Source organism: Notamacropus eugenii, chromosome 2, assembly GCF_028372415.1.
Source record: "Notamacropus eugenii isolate mMacEug1 chromosome 2, mMacEug1.pri_v2, whole genome shotgun sequence".
NCBI lineage: Eukaryota > Metazoa > Chordata > Mammalia > Diprotodontia > Macropodidae > Notamacropus > Notamacropus eugenii.
Genome location: NC_092873.1, coordinates 373740158 through 373761816, shown reverse-complemented (window position 1 = coordinate 373761816; position 21659 = coordinate 373740158). Strand labels below are relative to the sequence as shown.

General features: G+C 41.9%; 1 protein-coding gene and 1 pseudogene across 13 annotated transcripts in view; one reads left to right on the top strand and one right to left on the bottom strand.

Annotated features, from left to right (window-relative positions):
- The window catches only part of BCAS3 (BCAS3 microtubule associated cell migration factor), an 803928-nt gene that overhangs the window by 743041 nt on the left and 39228 nt on the right, over positions 1-21659 (top strand). The window lies entirely within an intron of this gene.
- Positions 14292-17094, bottom strand: LOC140522380 (WW domain-binding protein 11 pseudogene; annotated as a pseudogene).

Sequence of the window (21659 nt, the reverse complement as noted above, 5' to 3'; positions counted from 1 at the left end):
CAGTCATCCTGATGAATATCTGGTCATTGGATTCAGATGGCTCTGGAGGAGAAGTGAGGCTGGTGACCTGCACAGCCCTCCCTCATTCAAAACAAAGTCAAGTGCAAGTCATGTCATTATTTCTCTGATGGCGTGGTCTTCTTCGGCAACAAAGGATGAACACATGCCCACATACACAAGTAAATATCTTTTTGAGATTCTGGTGCATAGGCTTTCTATTAATGGGAGATTTTATATATAGTTTCATTTGAACTCCATTAGACCTTTGTCCATGTTTGATTAGGGAATTAGAGTGCTAGTTGGATTCATATTGTAACACTGCTGAACAGTAGACTTGGCTTCTATGTGTTTTCTAAACCCTTCTACTGCTCTCCAACTGAATTTGCCTCATTCAGAAGAATTCCTGTGATTCTCACAACTAATGCAGGTGTCTTCATAGGATCATATATTTAGAACTGAAAGGGAGCTTTGAGTTTATCTAGTCAAATGCCCTCATTCTACTAAAGAGAGGGGGTTTACTTAGCCAAGGTCACACACCTCATAAGTAGCAGAGACAGAATTTGAACCCAAACCCTCTGACTCCAAATCTAACACTCTTCCCCTGACACTGTACTTGTCAAAATTCTTTATGTTTCTCAGAGGATGTTTGATTTAGAGTTAGAAGGATGCTAGCATCATAGGTCTAGAACTGCAAGGGATCTCTTAGAGATCATCCTTCATTTTACAGGTGAGGAAACTGAAGCCTAAATCAGTTAAGAGATTTGCCTCAGGTCACATAGGTATTAAGTAGCAGATATGTTGTTTGAATTCAGGTTTCATTATTCCCAAGATCAGCCAGAAAGTTCAACACTCTTTCCACACTGCCTCCCTGCAAGGATCTCATAGGTTATCTAGTCTAAGAAGCTGAGGTCCAAAGAAGTTAAAAGACTTTCCCAAGGTAATACAGGTTGTAAATAGCAAAGCTGGGACTTAAACTCATTCTGAGTGCAATCTTCCAAGGCACATTGCCCTACTTCATGCCCTTCATGAAATGGCCTAGCAGGAACTGGATCAAAAAGAGAAATCTATTCATCCAAACCCAGTACCAGGAAGCCAACTACAATTAGCCAGAACCTCCATTTCCCCCATCCCCATCTCCATCCCAGTCAAGGTTGCCACAGTGGTCATCTCCCTGCCTCCTGATGGGACCTAGTTTCCAAAATCAGGTCTTTAGAAGTGGATATCATCTGGCCTAGTCAGAGCTTACATTGAGCCACCAAGAGGTTAATTGCCCTTCCCTGAGATATACAAAACGTTTAAGTTAGGAGCCTATAATGGGACACAGAAGTGTTTGTGTTCAGGGATGTTTTATGGATAACAAGACTTGAATGGGATGAAAATGGTTTCAGCATTGTTTGGATCTAACCCAAGATTGAGCAGCCCAGTGTGATGTCTGAAAGTTATTTGGGTTGGGTATTCTCTTTTGTTTTCATCGAGGAATTTAAATATCTGGGTATGTAGCTGGGCCATAGCACACCACCAGGAACTGACGGCACCATGGTGTAAAAAATACGAATGGGCAACAAGGAGTCATTTGTCATGATGAGAGCCTTAGGTTTTGGATAGTATTCCAACTAAAAGTCAAGTTGTGTGGCAAATCTGCTTTTCAAGTGTTTGGAGCAGGGTAGGGTTCGACAATGACCACCCATGTCTCCAAAGGACCTCCAATGTCACCTCCTGATAGAAAGGTATTGACATGAAGTGCAGAAAGAAACATACATTTTTGAATATGACCACTGTGTGGATTGATTCATTTTCCTTGATCATGTATATTTGTTATAAGGGCTTTTTTTCTTTCAGTTTTTAATTGGGGAAGGGGTTTATGGGAAGAAGGAGGTCAGCAATAGCAATCATCATCAAAAGAAATTGAGCCATCATAACATTTTTTTAAATGTATAGAGAGGAAGAGAAGGAAGCCCAAACAAGCAGGACAGTTTTGAAAGTAACGTAAAATTTGTGCACTTTTTAAAAATCATATTTTATTTTTTCCCAATTGCATGTAAAAACAATTTTTAACATTTAAAAAAATGTTTAATTCCAAATGCTCATCTTTTCTCCCTTCCCTCGCTGAGACAGTAAGCAATCTGATATAAGTTATACATGTGCAGTCATACAAAACATATTTCCATATTAGTCATGTCATGGAAGAAAACTCAAACTTAAAAAAAGGAAGAAAGGAAGTAGAAAATAGTCTGCTTTGGTGTGCATTCAGACTCCATCAGTTCTTTCTCTGGAGGCAGAGAGCATTTTTCATTCTGAGTCCTTTGGAATTGTCTTGGATTGCTGAGAAGAGCTAAGTCATTCATAGTTGTTCATTGTACAGTATTGCCGTTACCGTGTATAATGGTACACTGTTTCTGTTCTGCTTCTGTTCACTTCATTTTGCATCCGTTCATGTAAGTCCAGGTTTTTCTGAAATCGTCTTGCTCATCATTTCTTATAGCACAATAGAATTCCATTACAATCAAATACCAAAATTTGCCCAGTCATTCCCCAATTGATGAACTTTTTTAAAAAAAGGGCAAACAGTATGAAGATTCACAATATCATACATAGAGTCTTCTTTTTTTGTTCTATAACATATGTATGCGAATTTTCTCTTTTTTGCATTTAAAATAAGAATAAAAACTTTTTTGTTTAAAAAGAAAAGTGAATTTACAGCATAGCCTGGTTTAAAAAAAAAGAGGGGGGACTAAGAATTTGCCAGCCACAGCGATTCCCTACCCTACCATCTTCAGCGAGCATCTAGTCTATCCTTACATGGAGGTAAAGTAAGCAGCAGTTGCCTACAGGTAGGGTCCAAGTAGATGATAAGCAGGAAAGGGTGTTGGTAACCTCTTATTAGAAGGTTTTACTGGGACCAGCAGAGGGCAGCTGCAGGCACTTGACCTCCTGATTGCTTGCACCATAGATGGTGTCCATAACTATGAGTCATCTCCTTTATCACTGATCTAGAACTGGAATGGAAAAAGAAAGGACTTCTATGTTGGGTCCCACATAGGTGAGATGACTTGTCCTAGGTCACAGATACTGAATTTAGAGTCAAAAGATTTCTTTTCAATTCCAGTTCTAACACTTACTACCAGTGTGGCCTCTAGTGAGTCTCTTAACCCTCCAGGTCTCAGTTTCTACAATGAGAGGATTGGACTAGGTGACCCCTAGGGTTTCTTCTGGCTCAAAACCTGATCTAATGCTCATAACACGGGTAGTGAATGGCAGAGGCAGACCCCAAATACAGGGCCTCTGGCTCCAAGTTCAGCATTCTTTCCAATTCTAGTCTGCTCCCACAGTGTGGATACCATGTATGGGGAGCAAGAAACTAGAAGTGTTCATTTGATCCAGAATGGAGGTGGAGGAGTGACAGACAGGTCAACACAATGAGATGGGGATAGTAGGAGCAAGAGATTAAGCCTGTAGACAGTAACCACAAGGGTCCGTTGTCAATAACCAGGGCTGCTAAATGGGTGCCTTTTTTGACAGGAACAGAAATGCCCCTCCCTCTAGGTTCATTAAAGGCCCATAATGCCTGGAATCAGGGCCCCTGAGAAGAGGGAGGGGCACCAATAAATGTGTATTTGGAGAGCCCCAGCCTGGGGCTACCATAGTACAAGTACATTTTGGACCCAGAAAAGCAATAAGGGGCATCAATGAAGACTGATACTAACCTTCAACCTTCAGGGTTTCTTTCCTTTAGTCAAAGGCTTTGATCCCTCTTAAAATGTAAGACTCCCTCAAAAAAAAAAAAAGGAGCACATTAAGTTGTAGGCAGTTAGCCAACCTCTCTGTGAACAAAAGATCCCAAAGCAGGGGGAAAAGATAGCCTGTGGGTAAGAGACAGAGACAAGAGATAACAAGGTGGCAAAGGGCTAAATGAGATACTATCAACAAATTATATAATTCCCACCTTGGAGTGTGATAAGATATAGAACTGATACTACAAGATATAGGTGTGAATAAGTGAAGTAAGTATGACATAATTTAGGGAGGGAGAGAGGATTAATAATTACAGGGATCAAAGTAGAGTAATGTCCAATAAGCCCAGAGAAGTAGACTGGAGCCAGATTCTGAACATCTTTTGAGGCCAGATTCTTGAATAGGGAAATGATATGATGTGAAGGGAAATCTGTGCTTTAGGAAAATTATTTTGACAACTGTAGGGAGGATGAATTAGAGACGATAAATATTGGTGTCAGGGTAATCAATTGGAGACTATTTCAATAATCCAGGCAAGAGTTGATGAGAGCCGGGATTGAGTTCATAGCTGTGGAGGTGGAAAGAAGCTAGGAGAGAAGGGGACAAATATTGGAATTGGCCTCATTAACATCTTGGGTGGATCTTGGGCCTGGGGCTGTGTACGGACCAAACATTTCTGCTTGTGCTGATGAACTCTTGGAAACACAACTGAGTGACCAATTGTCCTTATGCCTTAAGATCTATAGGATGTCGTAGTGGAAAGAGAGCTGAACTTGGTGTTGGCAGACTTAGGCTTAAGTCCTAGCCTTGTTGCTTACTTGCCATGTAACCTGAGTGAATTTTTTACCCTCTCAGCCTCAAGGTTGATGGGATAAACCAAGTTGTAAATTGTAAACCGTCATATAAAAGTGAACCATCATTATTACACATTCCATAAGTATCAATTGCTATTAGTATTATTATTTTATTGCCTTTGCATTTTAGTTAACCAATAATATTTATTGAGCGCACCAGCTATATTCATGCCCAGTGTATAAGACATTTAGATCCACTATCAGACCAGGGAACTTGGGAGGGCCTAGTTAGGAGATCATCCAATTCAATTCTGCCTCCACCTGAAGTAATCCAGTACAGAAGATCATCAGGAAAGGAAATTGGACTTTCCTCTCTATTCTGGAGTTTTGTAACCCAGGTTATCAGGCATTTCTTCCTTAGAACTAACCTCAGTCTCTCGGCTTCCATTCACTCTCAGCAAGGAATAGTGAGATTCTTATCCACTTTGGGCTGATAAGACTTTGGGGACATCAAAGATTTCCTTGTCTCTGTTGGGAAGTCTGCAGAGACTTCATGGCCCAGTGCAAGAATACACCAATACACCACACTGGTGGAGGGGGACGGGGTGCAACAACATTTGATTGCCTGTTGCATCTTCATATCTTGGGCAGTTTGATTTTGGGTGAACTTCTGCGAAACTGGTTATGTTTCATCTTCTTCATAGAACTCCTTGTACCTTTCTCTTTCTTTCCATAGTCATGACTATGAATGAGGTCACCTAAAATTTATAATTAAAGAACAATAGTACATAAAAGCTTGCCATATAGAAGAGAGACCCAGCTTGTTCTGACTCCAAAAAGCAAAAGAAGGAAAATTCCTTACCGATAAAAGCTATGCAAATAAGGAATACTCTGCTTTGGGATGCATTGAGTCTCTCTAGAAGTCTTCAAGCAAAAGCTTCAAAACAATTTCCTTGTTAGGTGTGATAAAGAAGAGATTCTTCTCCTCGTTGGACTATATAGTCATTAAATTCTCTCCTAACTCTGAGAGCCTGTGATTCTGTGGTCAAGGGATGGAGGGAGGATTGAGGACTGAGGAGGGAAGTGGCTCACCCAATGGAATAGTGATTAACCATGTTAATGAAGGGAGGAGTAGCACAGATCATCATCATGATAATAGAAATTTTTATCTCTGAAAGAACAATTTATTTCATTTGAGAAAAAGAAGTACTGCCTAAGATCATGATGATTCAGACAGAAACATCACTGCAGACCTAATAGTAATGGAAGTGTAACTCTTCTTGTCTTAATGGCCACATAGTCAATGGTTATATCCAGAGCAACTGGGTGATCTGAAAAACAGACTGTAATCCAGCCATCAGAGGGACAGAGCTGTGGGCCAGTGTGGTTCAAGTTCAAAGCAGCAGGTCATAAGGAAGATAAGGAAAACCAGATGAGAAAACTCTAGGGTTTAGAGCTAGCCAGGAGGGGATTTTAGTGGATCATCTGGTCCATCTCCATCATTTTCTATCAGAGAACACTGAGGCACAGAGAAGGTGAGCTCAGATTTGAATCCAGGTTCTTTTCCTATCACCTTTGCCACAGCTGCCTCAGCAGCAGGGAAGGCAGAAGGGAACCAAGACTAGGGAGTACAGTCTGTAAAACAGACAGTCCATTTTGATCCGAACATTTCTTGTAATGCCCTCTCCAATGCCAGGTGTCATGCTAGGCATGCGCACCCCACTCTTCATTGATCTACATGGCCTACATCTTATACACTGGGACAATATTTTTGTGGGAATTGACCAGCAGTCCAGTTGTTGCTGAAGCTATCCCTTACCTGGAGATCTTTGTACCCCAAAGATTAGGGCTTTCTCCCATGTAAAATATGTAACTGCATAACAAGTACCATATTGTTACTGATACAGGTTAGGCATCTTGAAGGGCAAAACATTTACATATACATTGAAAAATAATGCTAATTAATAGGTAACACTCAGGTTTTATCCAAGCCAGATTTGAGAGATGGGTAAATACAGCCAATATGCAGATTAATATGGTGAGATTTTAAAAATGATTCTCATTGTGATAGGAGAAGGGCATATATTGTCTTGTAGGTACCTAGATCCTAGTTTCAGTTCTGAGTCCATCATTCTTCCTCTTTACCTGAATTTGATTCCCTTGCACTTCCCAATAGATTTCCTTTTCAAGTTAATTCTCCAGGAACTTGTGATTATCCTCAGTGTTGTAAGTCAAAAGCAGCTTAATTTCCTTCCAAAACCAATGCCAGCTGGGAATCATGCCTGAGAAGAGGAGGCACAAATCTGTGTCAGGCTTCTTCCAGATACTCAGAACAATTCCACCTCACATCTAGTCAGTCAGCAAGCTTTTACTAAGTACCTACTATATGCCAGGCACTGTGCTATGTGAAAAGAGACTGTCCTTTTCCCTTCTCCTCTCCTTCCACCCATGGTACCCAGAAGTCTCCAGGACTGTCAAGAAAAGCCATGCTGAATTCCACTGGAATTCCCTACAATACCTTCTTTCACCCTTGAGGAAGTGAAGGGGTCACTTGCTCTGATCCCATAAGAGAGAATGGTGTGCCAGATACAGACCCAAGCCCTGCAGGAGGAGGTGTCCCAGGATTTGGAGAGGCAGAGGATGAGCTGAGTTAAATGCTGCCTGCCTGAGGCTGTGCTGTGCTGGCCACAATCACCCTTCCTCTCAATCATCTCACCTTGGGATGCTGCTCTGCCTTACACAGCCACCAGCTGTCTGATGAAGACTAAGAGTGACAAGTCCAAAGCCTTCAGAATCTATTGGGTGAGTGGGGGGGAGACAGACAGGAGTGGCTTTTTTTCCTTCCTGCCTTTGACTCAGTTGGGTGTCTCCCCACCCCCATCCCCCCACACCATATATCACACAGGGCTCAGCTGTTCCTGGCTTGGTCCATGACTTCGTAGAGTATATGTCTGGTGATCATTTACAAGATGGGCTTTTAAACCTTTAAAAAAATTTTAATTAATCAAATCCAAAAGCCCCTCAATCCACAAGCTATTAGGTTTAACATACAGACACAATGTAAAGGTGGACCACTAGAAATGTAAGGAAATTAGGGCTACTTCTTTCCTGACAGTGCCCACAGTTCTTCCATAGAGACCTGGTCCAAGACTAGGAGCCCAGTAAAGCTAGAAAAGATGGATGGTCCCAGTTTCCCCCTTAACTCTTCTCTGTGCCTACTTGAGAATTTCTGTTATTGTTATAATTTATAATAACACCAGCAGCTGATGTCTCATATAGCCCTTTATGGTTCTCAAAACACTTTCCTTGAAATAGTCCCAGTGAGGTAAGATGATAATAATTCACACTCATCATGACCCTGGGAGCAAGCAGCCCAGGTATTCTCATTCTCCCTTTTATAGATGAGGAAATTGGGGCCCAGACAAGCTGAAGGGCACACAGCTGGTGTACTTCCAAGCTGGGATTTGAAAGATTCTCTCCTTTGCTTTTCTACTATAACAGACTGCCTCTTGATAGGGAGAGGAAGGACTGTTATCTCCATTTTATAGATGAGAAGACTATGTCTCAAAAAGATGTCGATTTAATCATCGATTTGGAGTTGTAAGGAATCTTAGAAAATATTCAGTCTGACTCCCTCAGTTTACAAGTGATGAACCTCAGGCACAGGGAGATTAAGCTGTTTGCCTAGTAAGCGATGAACCTGGCTCTGGGGACTATTTCTGTTAATACACTCTCATCTCATTAGTTCTGGGGGCTGCTAAATGGTCACACTGTAGACTCCTGTAGGGCTTACAGGCCTCTAAAGCCTCCTGGCCTTTCCTATGTCTTGCCCTCTTTAGCCAAGACTTCCCTGTTATGTGCTAATGGGAGGACATAGACAAGCATTGACAGGCAGGCATGGATGGACTTCCATCTGCACTGTTGGAGGGAACATCAGAACCGATGAGATCATAGGTCCATTTGAGTCCTTTCATAAATCCTCCATAGTTGATCTACCCCAGCATGCCAGAGGCCTTCCTCTGCATGTAGGCCTAGGTACCAGGGCTGCACATGTACTTTGATGCCTCAGTGTGACATGCAAGCAGGCCTGGACTCTGCAACACCTGTGCCAGGGAGTAGAATTCAACACCACCCAGGTGCCAAACACTGCTCACTAAGTGCTAAAGATAGACAAAAATGAAGCAACCCCTGTTTGCTCTTAAGGAGCTTATTATATTCTGCTGGGAAGAAACAATGCTGTCTTTTGCCATGACAGTGATGAACCTACAGAAATTTGATGTGCATTAAGCCTGGTACCCCCATAACCTCCCTGACCCCTTGCAAGTTTTTCCATTTTAGGGCCAAGGGAGAGACAACCCAACTGCGACATCTCTACAGCAACCTCAGACTGATCTCACTTGCCAATTAGATGTCCTTATCCTAGGCTCAGTGCTTATTAGACAGTAGCTTGGACCTGAGTATATAAATGATCTCAGAGTTGGGGAAGACCAAATAAATACTGGGTTTCAGACAGTGACTGGAATTCATGTTCCACCTTAGGAAAGAAAAAAAAAAGCATTGGCCCCTGTTTTGAGGCCAGGTCTCTCTTCTGGTTGGTGGGATGTTTCATCTGGAGGAGGTGAGGTAATTCACCAAGAACATTTTTATTTCTCTGGTGGAGGAAAAATATGCTTGTCTTTAGCTGTTGGATCCCCATAGTGTGAGTGAAAAGCAAAGAGGAAAGTTTTTTTTAAACCTCTGAGTGCTATGTGGGGAATCAAGGAACTGGGCTCTAGGCCCAGCCCTGCCATTAACTAGCTGGGTGGTCTCAGGCAAACCTTGTCTGTACCTCAGTCTCCTCATCTGTCAAATGTGGTGGGGTTCTGAAGACCCTTTTACAGATTGGGGAGAGGAATCAGTATGTCCCCTTCTCTCTCTGATGTGACAAGAGTATCATAAGAACTTGAGTGTTTGCCTCAGAGACAGCTTTCCCCAGCACCCAGAATTCTCAACAGCAGTACTGAGCTGAAATAGATACTTGAGACAGCCGTCTGGGGTTTAGGTAGACGCTTGGGCCAGCCAGCTTCTTTCTCTGCAGAGCCTCAAGACTTCCAACCCTCACTGCCTGCCCTTCTAGGGACACAGTCTAATTGGCTGATCCATTTCATGGGCTCATAGAACTGGAAGGGACCTTGAGAGGTCATCTCATCTAAAGAAGGCAACTTATTAAGACTGAATATTAAAGGATTATAGAAGAGGCACCATATTTAGACAAAGCAGACATTCCTGATTTGTTGCCTCAGAGGGATCTTGTAATGGATTCTTTATATGTTTAGGACTGGCCAAGGTCCGTGGCTGGGAATAAGAGCTGGTGATTTCATGAATTGTGCTTTTGTTTACACTCAAATAATTCCTCAGATAATTATTTAAATGAGGCTTTATGATGTTACAATGCAGAAATGCAGGAACAGATCACCAAGCAGAAAATAGATCACCTTAAACAAGGCTTTCTGCCCTCATTGGAAGTGTTAAGCGTGAGAAGTTTTTGAAGTGATTGGACTGAATTGGAGGTGTTAAGAGCATAAGTTTTCTTTTGGGAAGTACAGGATTTGTGAAATTAAAACACAATCACGATGATCCAAACACTTTCATTTATGTTGTCAAGGTTTTACTTAAACAGTTCAATTTAGGAAATACCATAAGGTAAACAGAAATATTGTTGGTCTTTGGTTTTTATATAATTAGATCACAAGATACAAAGCCTATCTGAGGAAGACTCCCTTTTCCCATTGAAAGCAAGGGATTTTGCTTTTTTAAAGACCTTACAAAATATGATAGGTGTGGTCTCCTGGCAGCTGAATGGACCAGATGACCCTCAGAGATTCTTCCCTTCCTGGATTTTAATTATATGGATGAGGAAGTATGGTACAATGGAAAAAACACTTGACTAGAAGACCTGGTTCAAATCTTGCTCTTCTGCTTATTTGCTGTGTGATCACAAACACTTCATATCACTAGTCTTCCTTCCATTCTCCTCACCCCTCTCCCAATGGATCATTGATGTCCAAGGTTCCTTCTGAATTGAACAACTCTAAATTGAAATGCCAGAGATGCTACAAACCAAGTTGACCATTTTCTACAACAGTGGTTTCAAACTCAAATAGAAATGGGAGGATCACTGGTTCCGCATACTGACTTAAAAAACTACATATTAACATTATCTGTGGTTTATTTTGTTCAGTATTTCTCAACTATATTTTGATCTGGCTCTGGATGCAGCAGGAGTGCCCCAGACCACCTAGGTTTGACACCTCTGCTCTAGAATAGTCAAGTTAAAGTGGACCATTGAAATTTCATTGCTCATTCATTCATGGCACAAACATTTCTCCAGCTCTTATGTATAGGGTCTAACTTTTTTTGATATATAGTCAATCAAAGTATTTGGTATAACAAGGGGTAGTATTATGAGAGTCAGTGTGGTATTATGTGGAAAAACATGGAGTTAGGATGCTTGAGTTATTCCAGCTCTCAGCCTTAACCATGTGATCTGCGACAATGCAAGCCATTTTCACCTCTTGGAACCTCAGTTTCCTCTTCTTTAAAATGGTGATACTACCTGTATTACCCTCCTCACAGGGCTATTGTGAAGAAAGTTACTTCTAAAGTGAGCTATATGATGATAATATTATGACAGTCCCTGGAGGGCAAGGACTGGGAGATGAAGCAGCATAGGGAACACTTTTAGTTGGCTCTGGTTCTCACCTTAGAGAAGAGTTGTGAGACTCTTCTCTCATCCTATAGGCGTCTCATTTTAGGTCCTGCTCAAGTATTATGGACCCCCATATCTCACTGTATGTGACAGAGTGATGTAATGGTAGGCCTCCTGGGCACCAGTCCTTCCTGCACCACCACAAGCTTGCCTTAGTTTGTAAAATGAGGATAATAAACTGTCTCCCTCGAAGGATGATCAAAAGAAATCTCATGCAGGTGAAAAGACTTTGAAAAGTAGAAAGCTTCATATGGACATGAAGGATTCTTAGGAGACTTGAAAGTCCCAGAAATGACTGGTGAGCAGGAAGTGGGAGAGTCTAACCATGACCATCTCTTTCTTCTCTCACCATCAGGGAAATGAAAGGAATAATCAGCTAATCTCTAAAGTGCGCTGCAAACCTTAAAATCACTTTATAATGGTCTGGAGGTAGTGGTGGTGTTTGCTGTTGATGGTGATGTTATCTCTTGCTGATGTTTAAGGGAGGGCTTAAAGTACTAAATTAGACAGGTAAAGGGACTCCCTCCTCTCAAGTCACAGAACCATCAGATGTTAGACGTGGAAGGAACTTTAGAGAGCATCTTATCCAGTCTCATCATGATACACGTAAGGAAGTTGAAGCTCAGAGGTCAAGGGACTTGCCCATGATCACACAACTCATTAGTTTTTCAGTGAATTTGTAAACTCATTAAGGTAGATATCTTTATATCTGGCCAACCTAAATGTCCTTTATTTATAGTTTGGGTAATAAAGTACTCCAGTAATTTTTCAACACTAAGGCAATTTGGAAAAATCCAATGAGGCACCATCAGAACTGAATTCCTTAGCTGGGCCTACCACCCCTAACTCACAAGTTACATGATAAATCCACTTTGCTGTCAAAATAATAAGAGTGCCCAGGGACTCTCTCTGCCTAGACTTCGTGGCTGTCAGATTTCTGTTTCCTTAGGGTAAATCTCTGTTCTCCCTGTAATCTGTTATGTACCTTACACCTACCCATCCCAGCTCTGTCATTGACTATCTCTCCCATAACTGCCAAGAGGGACAGTGGATTAGGTAAGTGCGAAGGTCCCTCCAGCTCTAAATTGTGCTCCTGTGAACAGATGGATGTTTTTTAGTATAATTCTCTTTATAAATACATTTCCTTTTGCCATAACAGATGCCTCCCAAGGAATACCCAAACAGACCCCTTTACAAAGTGTATTTCCAAGAATGCTAGTCATTAATTACTAACCAAAAATGGGGCTTGTATGTTCTTTAATTGTGGCAAGATGATACATGCGTGCGTCCTTTTATTGACTTTGCTTTATTGTGAGTCACAGATATTGCAGGACTTGTTGTTTTGGGTTTTTTTTTTTTACATATTAAAGATTTTTGGCTGCCCTGTGTTGATCAAGTCTATTGGAACCATTTTTCCAACAGCACATGCTCACATCATGTCTCTGTGTCCCATTTTGGCATTTCTCGCAATATTTCAAACTTTTTCATTATCATTATTCTATCCGTTATTGTGATCAATGATCGGTGATCTCTGATTACAGTTGTCATTGTTTGGTAGTGTCATGAACTGCACCCATCTAAGATGGTGAACTTAATAAATGTGTGTGTTCTGACTGCTCCACTGACTGGCTGTTCCCTCATCTCTCTCCCCTTCCTTGATCCTCCCTGTTCCCTGAGATACAACAATATTATAATTAGGTCTGCTAATAACCCTACAAGGACCTCTAATATTCAAGTGAAAGGAAGAGTCACTCAGTGGGGCAAACTTTATTGTTGTCTTATTTTAAGAAATTGCCACAGCTACCCCAACATTTAGCAACCGGTCAGCAGCCACCATCAACACTGAAGCAAGACCCTCTACCAGCAAAAAGATTACAACTGACTGAAGGCTCAGATGATGGTTAACATTTTTAGCAATATAGTATTTTTAATTAAGGTATGTACATTTTTAGACATAATACTAACAATAATACATAACACTTAATATAGTATAGTGCAAACATAACTTTAATATGCACTAGAAAACAAATGCAGTGGCCTGGAACTGAACCAGCAATATCTGCAAGGTTAGCCTGTGCTAACATTGACTTGTGGTTGGTCAGAGTTTCATTGCATCTTCCTCTTGACTTCATGAAGATTCCTATAGTCAGTGTTAATGTTATTATTTTTGCCTCTGTTTTGTCACTCTACATAAATCTAGAACTAGAAATATCCCTCGAGGTCATTTAATCCTAGATCGTCGTTCTACTGATAATAAACTGAGACCCAGAGATGTCAGCCTTTATGCAAGTCTTCTCCTTTGTCTCGGAATTCTTCATCTTTATGGCACAGTGATATTATGTGACCAAGCTGTTCAACAATGTCCCAGTCATTTGCTCTGTATTTTGTTTCCACCTCTTTGTCATCACAAATAATGTTCCTATGAGCGTTTTTGTACATATAGGTCTTTTCTTCTTGGCAGTAATCTCTTTGGGATATAGCCCCAGGAGTGAGATTTCTAGGTCAAAGGGTATGAAGAGTGTAATGTCCAAAGGAACAGTTCTGCACATGCATTCCTCTTTCTTTCCTCTCCATCCCCCAAACCTGTTCTTCCTCTAAGTTAAACAGAAATAGATTATATTCCTTAGGATTTTTTTTTATACTGGGAAGTGAAGGGAGTTGGCTGAATTGGGCTCTCTGAACTTATCAGCTAGGGAAACATTGACATCCTGGTTGCCATCCTGGCCACCATGGTACATAGCAAAACTGAGGGTGGAGGTTGTGTCCTGACACAGGACTCCACCCCACATTCTGATCATGGCCCAGACAGAGTCTTAACAGAAAATCTCAGCACAGCGTAAAATGAGACCAGCTGAGTTTGGGTGAAATTGTAACCAGATTGATGCTATGATTCGGGCATTTTTCACACTTGCTAATGAATCTCATACAGAGTCTTTTATAACTCACAAACCTTGTCCTCTCCACGGGGAAGCCCAAATTCATTCATCCACAGAGTCTGTTGTTTTTTTTTTTTTTTTTTGTAGAACATTTATTTCTTTCATGAGAGACATTCAATTTTTTTTTTTGTCACTGGGAAGTCATCTCCCTTAATACACAGGGTATAGTTTCCTCCTGCAGAGGAAATGAAACTGTGATCCATTTTACTACAAGTAAAATGTTACAAAATATTTACAAGAAAGGTTAAAAAAAGCCCACTAAAATCTGAAGTAAAAACAAGAAACACTGGATGAAATGCATTGGTTTCTGACAAATATCTACTCCAGTGGCTTACCCAATCCACTTAAGAAAAACGAATTTAAAAAATAAAAGTACAGACACAAAATCCTATCTGTCGCATTCCTCTAAAGAAAAAAGGAAATGGTGGTGGTGGGTATAGTAGAGATGCAACAGGACACTGCTATAGAAGCTTATCAGTCTATTCTGAATGAAACATCTTTTTCTTCTGTGCAGTGAATCCTGACCAAAGCTAAACAACGTTAAGACAGTCCTTGCATTGAAGTTGGGAAATGCTCTAACAGGGTAAAAGTTAACTCCTCTGCACTCAGGTCCAATACATAAGAACTCCTTCCTCTATGAGCTATATTTTCTAATATGAATTTGTGGGATTTAAACCTCCCCTGGCATCATAGGCTGTCACAGTAGTCCCTCCATCTTTTTCATGAAGGCTTCGTACGCATCATCTTTGGTTTATGCTGAAACAGGAGCAGAGAGGCTGGATTTAGGGATTGCTTTGGCAAGGGGTATAGTAGGCAAGTCTATCCTTCTAACTTTCTTTGGGGAACTTGTTTTCTCATCAAACCCTTAGCGTAGTGGGCACAAATCTGGTCATTTCTGCCTTGGGATTGGTGATTTGTGATTTGGTTACTCGTGGTTGCTGTGGCTTTCTTCTCGATAGTGGCTGCACTGGTATCATCTACTTTGGGTGTCTGGATCAAACTGGGTGGGGCACTTAAAACCCCTGGATTCAGCAAGGTGGGAAAAGCCCAGGTGGAGCAGATCTAAGTGGAGGGCCCAAAGGTGGGCACACCATACCAGGATGAGGTGGAGGGATGCCTGGAGGTGCTGGGGGAGGTAGCCTCAGTGGTGGTCCTTGTGAAGGAGGACCAGGAGGAAAACCAAGAGGCCTGCCTGGTGGAGGATCAGGAGGTAAAAGCTAGGGTAAAGGCCCTCAAAGTCCTGGCATTCCAGGTGGTCTTAAGAATGGAGGAACTCCTGGAGGTGGCCCAGGAGGAGGGCCAGTGGGTGTCCTAGGTGGAGCAGGTGGTGGTCCAAGAGGGCGTGGTTCTGGCATGGGAGGCACCTATATTTGAGCAGGAGGAAGACTATGGAGGTGATTGCTGTTGTTGGGAAGCAGGAGATGATGATGCACCATCAGGAAGAGATTCTTCTTTGTGCTGTTGCTGTATCCTCTGACTCCGAATCATCAGAATTCTCCTCTTCCTCATCCTCTGAAAATTCCTCCACTTCTTGCCCCTCTTCAGAAATTTCCTGACCTGCTATTCTAAGCATCATAGCTTGAAGAGGTGTTAATTCCTTCATGTTTTTCTTTCATGATTTTTCAGGAACACCTGACTTTTTGTCCTCCCTCCTTGTTCTCTCTCTCTTCATCATCACAATGCACTCCTTTCCTTCACTGTCATCACTGCTGTCATCATGCCTACCTAGATCCATGTCTTCAGGATAACCTTCATCTTTGCTGGCGCTGGGAGCATCATCATCATGGCCTCCATGAGCAAGTTCTGGACTATGTAAAATATCCTCCTCTCAAGGGCAAGGGGCAAGTGCCCACAGAACTTGGGGAGGAGGTGACCCCCGGGGGTGGGCTAGAAGGCTTTCTGCCAGGAGGCAAAAGAGGAGCTCCAAGTCCAAGAAGAGGAAGTACAGAAATTGCCCTGGTGGGAGGTCCATAGGCAGAGTGGTTTTTTGTTTATTTGTTTGTTTGAGAGTAGAGAGTGCACCAGGCAATGGGATGTCTTGGATCAAGATGTTAGAAGGAGCATGAGGCATATCTGGCAATCTGGCTTTCCCCTTCAACATGCTGAGCATTCTTTATAGCATCAAAGTATTGGCTGAGCTGGGCCCTCTTCTGCTCATATTCTTCCTCTAACTTTTGAAGTTCTTCATAGATATCTGGGTTTTCCTTTTTGTAGAGTCGGCGAATGCGCTCAAAGATTTCACAAAGTTCTTTCCCCTTATCTTTTAGCACTTTTCATTTAGCTGTGGCTGCTGTACTGAATTGGACTTCACCTCATCCAATTTCTCCATGTCCTGGCTAATCTGTTTGGGATCCTTCATCTTTGTTACTGCAGCTTGGACCATCCTTCATTGTTTTTCTGTTTGACTTCCCTCTTCCAGGCTTCTTTTTGAGCCTGGTAGGTGGGGTTCATGAACTTCTCACTTTTGGTGGATGATGTAGATTTCCACCCCATTTTCACAGGTTCTATGGTTAAGTCAGTTGGGGGAGGGGAGAGAACTTTTTCACTCAAAGCAGTACATCCAAACTGTTATCAACAGAAGTCTAGGTGATTCTCAAGACTTTTTCATCAGACTGTAACACCCACCTTTCAGCTGCTCAAGGGAGCCAGCCAGGGCCACAGAGCTGTGCATGTGCCACCAGCCAAGACTGCTTGCACCTTCATCGAGATGGGGGGCAGGGAGGCCTTCACCTTCTCCTGGAGTGGGACCTAAGCCACTGGCTTTTTGAAGCCTAGCACTGCCTCTCCTTCCTTCTGTCACTGCTGTTTTCTCATCCATACAGTTCTTACTGAGAGAGTCTTGGGAGCCAAGGGCTGGGGCAAAAAGCAGAGCCAAAAACAAACCCCTGGGTTCTTTATTACCATGGCAACCTCTGGAATTAGTCCTGGAAGTTTTTATTTTGAAGGAAAGTGCTCCCACCTCTTCTGCTGCAGCCCCTGCTCCATCAGCCTGTGTAGAGCACTGCCAAGCTGGGCTCTTGCTTGGAGTCACTGGGTGGAGTCTAGGAGCAGAAGGTGTGAACTTCTCTTATTTGTTTTAATGGAGTGTTAACTTCAGCCCCGGAACTGTTAACACTTAATACAGAGCCCCTGAACTCTACAGAGAGGTGGAGGGTTGACAGCTGGGGGCTGTTTGAGGTTTGGACTCATTAAAAATGGGGGGGGGGGGCAGAGAGCGGGGAGAGAGGATAAAAATCAAAAGGCAACAGACGCACACTCCAGTTAAATATCAGTTTAATGAAATCGGGTTAACTAACACTAAATGGATTCCTGGAGCATAGGTGCTCTTGTCCACTTTTCCCCAGAGTCAGGATTTGAACCCCATCTTGACTACTTACTTTGTTCAAGTGAAGTAGGACAAATTACTTAATATCTCTGGGCCTCAGATGAGGTGATTGGCCCAGATGACCTCTGATGTTCTTTCTAGCTGTGATCCAATGATCCATGACTTCCTTTCATGCCTAGGCCTGAACCATTGATCAGTTGAGTGATTATTTTTGGATTATTTAGATGTAGAAGGCTGGCAGACTGTTTGGCTTGAGTTTGAAGTCAACTCTGTGCTCCACTATGGATGATAAATTGGAGTGATACACTGAGTCACTATCACAGGACAACCATCTGGAAAGTCAACAAGGGCCATGAACAATGAGGAACCTGAACACAGATCATAGGATCACAGCTCTAGAGCTGAAAGGAACTTTAGAGAACATGGAATCCAAACCTCTCCTTTCACAGATGAGAAAACTGAAGCACAATGGGGTTAAATGACTTGTCCAGGGTCACATAGCTAGTTAGGTGTCTGAGGTAGAATTTGAACCCAGGTCTTTCTGGCCAAAGTATTTTGTCCACTACAATATCCAGCCACTTAGTTAAATCCTCAATTATCAGAACTTCTCTAAAAGGCTGTGATCTTGAGAGCAAGCCCTTCAAGAATAGGAGGGAAATCAGTGAATTAGAGCACCAGCTCTGAAGTCAGGAGAACCTGAGTTCAAATCCAGTCTCAGACACTTGATGCTAGCTGTGTGACCTTGGGCAAGTCACTTAACCCTGATTGCCTCACCTCTCCCCTCCAAAATAAAAAAGAGTAGGAGAGAACCCTGAGTTTTTTCTGACTTTTGTAAGCTACTATTAGGACTTTCCTTGGGCTACTTTTTAACCTCTTCTTTTTCTGGAAGAATTTTAGTGTCATCTATATGGAGAAGAGATCTCTAAGCCCAGTGAGGAAAGTTAGTATATTCTAGATAAGCATATAGATCATAATCTCAACATTGACTGAGGCAGAGAGTAAGAAAAGTTTCTGCCATGAATTAGGGCAGAAGTTCTCAAACTCATTTAGCCTACTACCCTCTTTTCAAAAAGAAAATTACTCAGCACCCCTCTGGAAATCTACTTTTTTAACGAATCTTTTTTTAAAAAATTTGTGTCATTTCAAAAATATATAAACTATATTTTAAATGAGGCATCTTAAACGTAATAATTTACTGTAAATTTTTGAGGGTTTTTTCTTGCATTGAAATTTTGATGATACAATATTGCATCATGTAACTCTATAGTATTGTAAACAAGTCATTACACTCATCTTCCATTGTGTGGCATGCCCCACACACTTACCCGCCAACACTTGCTTGTTAAAACCTGTTGGAGGATTTGACCACTGATTGATTATAACCTACTTTTTTGTGTTTATTTGGAAAATAATGTAATTACTACAACTTTAACTTCATTACACAATAGATGAAATATGTATGAATGGATTTTCAAATTTTCTTATCTTCTTTCCTTATGCTTCCACAATCCCCATATTTTGATTCAATGCCTCTCAGTTGCACCTGAGTCTACTATTGCCCCACTGGATTGTTCCACTTTAGGAACCTCTGAATTAGGAGCAGAGGTGAGATGAGGACTCCCCATTTCCTCATCCTCTGAACAAGGCTGCAGCTCAGACACCATAAGCTCCCTATGTCCAAACTTGACCTTAGGATTTGGGAGCCTCGACCCCCTATGGAAAGAAAGAAGGACAGGGGGAACATTGATCCTCCTCATCCTCCATGATAACAGTGTGATATGGATTCATGCAGAATGTGTGGACAATTTGACCACAAGTGAGCTAGTTCCCTGGAACAATAGCTGGTATCTGAGTCCAAAGAAGCAGAGAAGCTTAGGTCTGAATTCAACACTCACCTTCTTAGCTTCAGTGACTGTTGTCCCAAAGACAAAATGCAAGCTTCTCCCATTGACATTTAAAACCCTTCACAGTCTGGCTCCAACCTATCTTTCCAGATATATTTCACATGACTTCTCATCATGTATCCATCTTTGCAATCCATCTAACCTACTTGCTGTTCCCTGAGTCTGATATCCCAATTCCTGCCTCCTCACCTTTGTACAAACCTTCTCCTATATCTTGAACACTGTCCTTTCTTACCTCTTCCTCTTGGAACTCCTGACTCCTTTTGCCCTGATAATACTCATCAAGACTTAGCTCCAGGGCCACCTCCCACATAAAGCCTTCCTCCCTCTCCCCATTTGTTAGTGCTACCGTTATCCCTTTCCAATGGTTCTTTTTATTTACCTCATCCATATTTTATGTTTGTTTTTCTGTGCATGTGTTGTTTCCCACCCTCTTCCAGTAGAACATAAGCTCCTCAATGGCATGCTCAGTTTTAATGATTGCATTCTCAGCATCTAGCATGTAGTTTGTGCTTAATAAATGATTGTGGGATTGATTGTTATGTGGGAGAGCCGCAGGCTGGGAAGAGCCCCTGTTCTAATCTGGATCTATCCAACACCATTCTCCCTATCATAGTGTGGTTTACAGTTCTGTAGGATGGCTTTGTAGTCTTCATTTGTAGTTTGTAACTATTCTCCTGTACCTCCTCCGTTGGAAAGCAGTCCAGTTTCCTGGATTCAGCATCCAAAGCTGCTATTAGATTTCCAACTTTCAGGGAGGCAGGATAAGGAAACAAAATGAGAATCCAGCCCTGTTAACTCAGGACCTGATGGGAGCTGGCCCATGGCCCTCAGCGGTAAGATAGGCAGCTGTCTCCAATTTCTCAGTGTGGCATGGATCCTTCCCCCAGCTGCTAAGGGTGGAGTGAAGGTGAAGTCCTGGTTGGCAAGCCCCATGCAGCAGCCAAACCAGTCTGACCACAAGCCTCTCTTGTCCAAAGGCCCTTGAAGTCCCCACCTAAGGCCCAGTGTCAGGCTGTGGCATCCAGAGCTGGCCAGGTTAGAGCTCCTTTGGATCAGACCAGAGGGAAAATAGAAACCCCTCTTGCTAAGGAGCTAGAAATGTCACAAGAAGGAGAGCAAAAGGCTAAAAGTAATCCAAAAGCACTGGATGTTTGCATATATGGTATGTTGGGTTTCACGTCTGAAATTCAGCCGTGATAAATCTGATGGCTTTAGGTACATCTCCTCTGATTAATGAAAATAGAGTTCTCCTAGGCCCAGGTTTCAGACATCAGAATTAGTTTTGACTTGAGAACCTTAGGTTTTATTTATTTGACATCTATTTTTAAATCAGGATATAGGGTTGTTTTGTTTTTTCCCCAAAAATACTGGAACATCCCTCTATAACACCAGGTATTAGCCAAATGAATTGATACCTTTTAGGCACCCTAGCAGGATGGACAAAGTGTTGATATGGGAGGCAGGGAAGACATGTTCAAAGCCTGCTTCAAACATCAAGTATATGATCATGGGCAAGTCATTTAATCTCTCTGAAGCTTCAGTTTCCTTATCTGTAAAATGGGGACAATAATATATACAGTACCTGCCTTAATGGGTACTAGTGAGGCTTAAATGAGATAGTCAGCATAAAATGCTTTCATTTATTCATTTAGCAAATATTATTAAATACCTGCTCTTTGTCAGGTACTGTGCTAGGCTCTAAGGGTTCAAATATAACAGCAAAGCAAAAAGCTTACATTTTGGGGGGCTGGTGGTGGGCAGAGGACAACATACACACAAATAAATATGAAATAGATACAAACCAAATACAGAGTAATTTGAGATCAGGACATCAGCATTTGGAGAGGATCAAGAAGGGCCATGGGTAGGAGGGGATGAAGAAAGCCATAGATGTGGAGATGAGGAGAGAATGCATTCTTTTGTTGCTGTTTTCTTGAAGATTTTAAAGTGCTACATAACCATCTATTTTTGTTGTTATCTCCTCAGCATCGTTTTTGATGAGGTTTAGTTGCAAATGGCCCAAGGACTAGTAGCTCTCCCGTTATTATTTCTTTAGATTCCATATTCTATGTACTTTTGTGCAAACAGATAAAATGTCCACTTTTTGTAGTTGAATGAAAGTATCAGAATATAAACTTCTCTTTTGTTGACTCACTAAAAGCATTCTCCTGCACATCCCATACAGCTCCTTTAGCAGACCGGGCTAACAGGGATGAT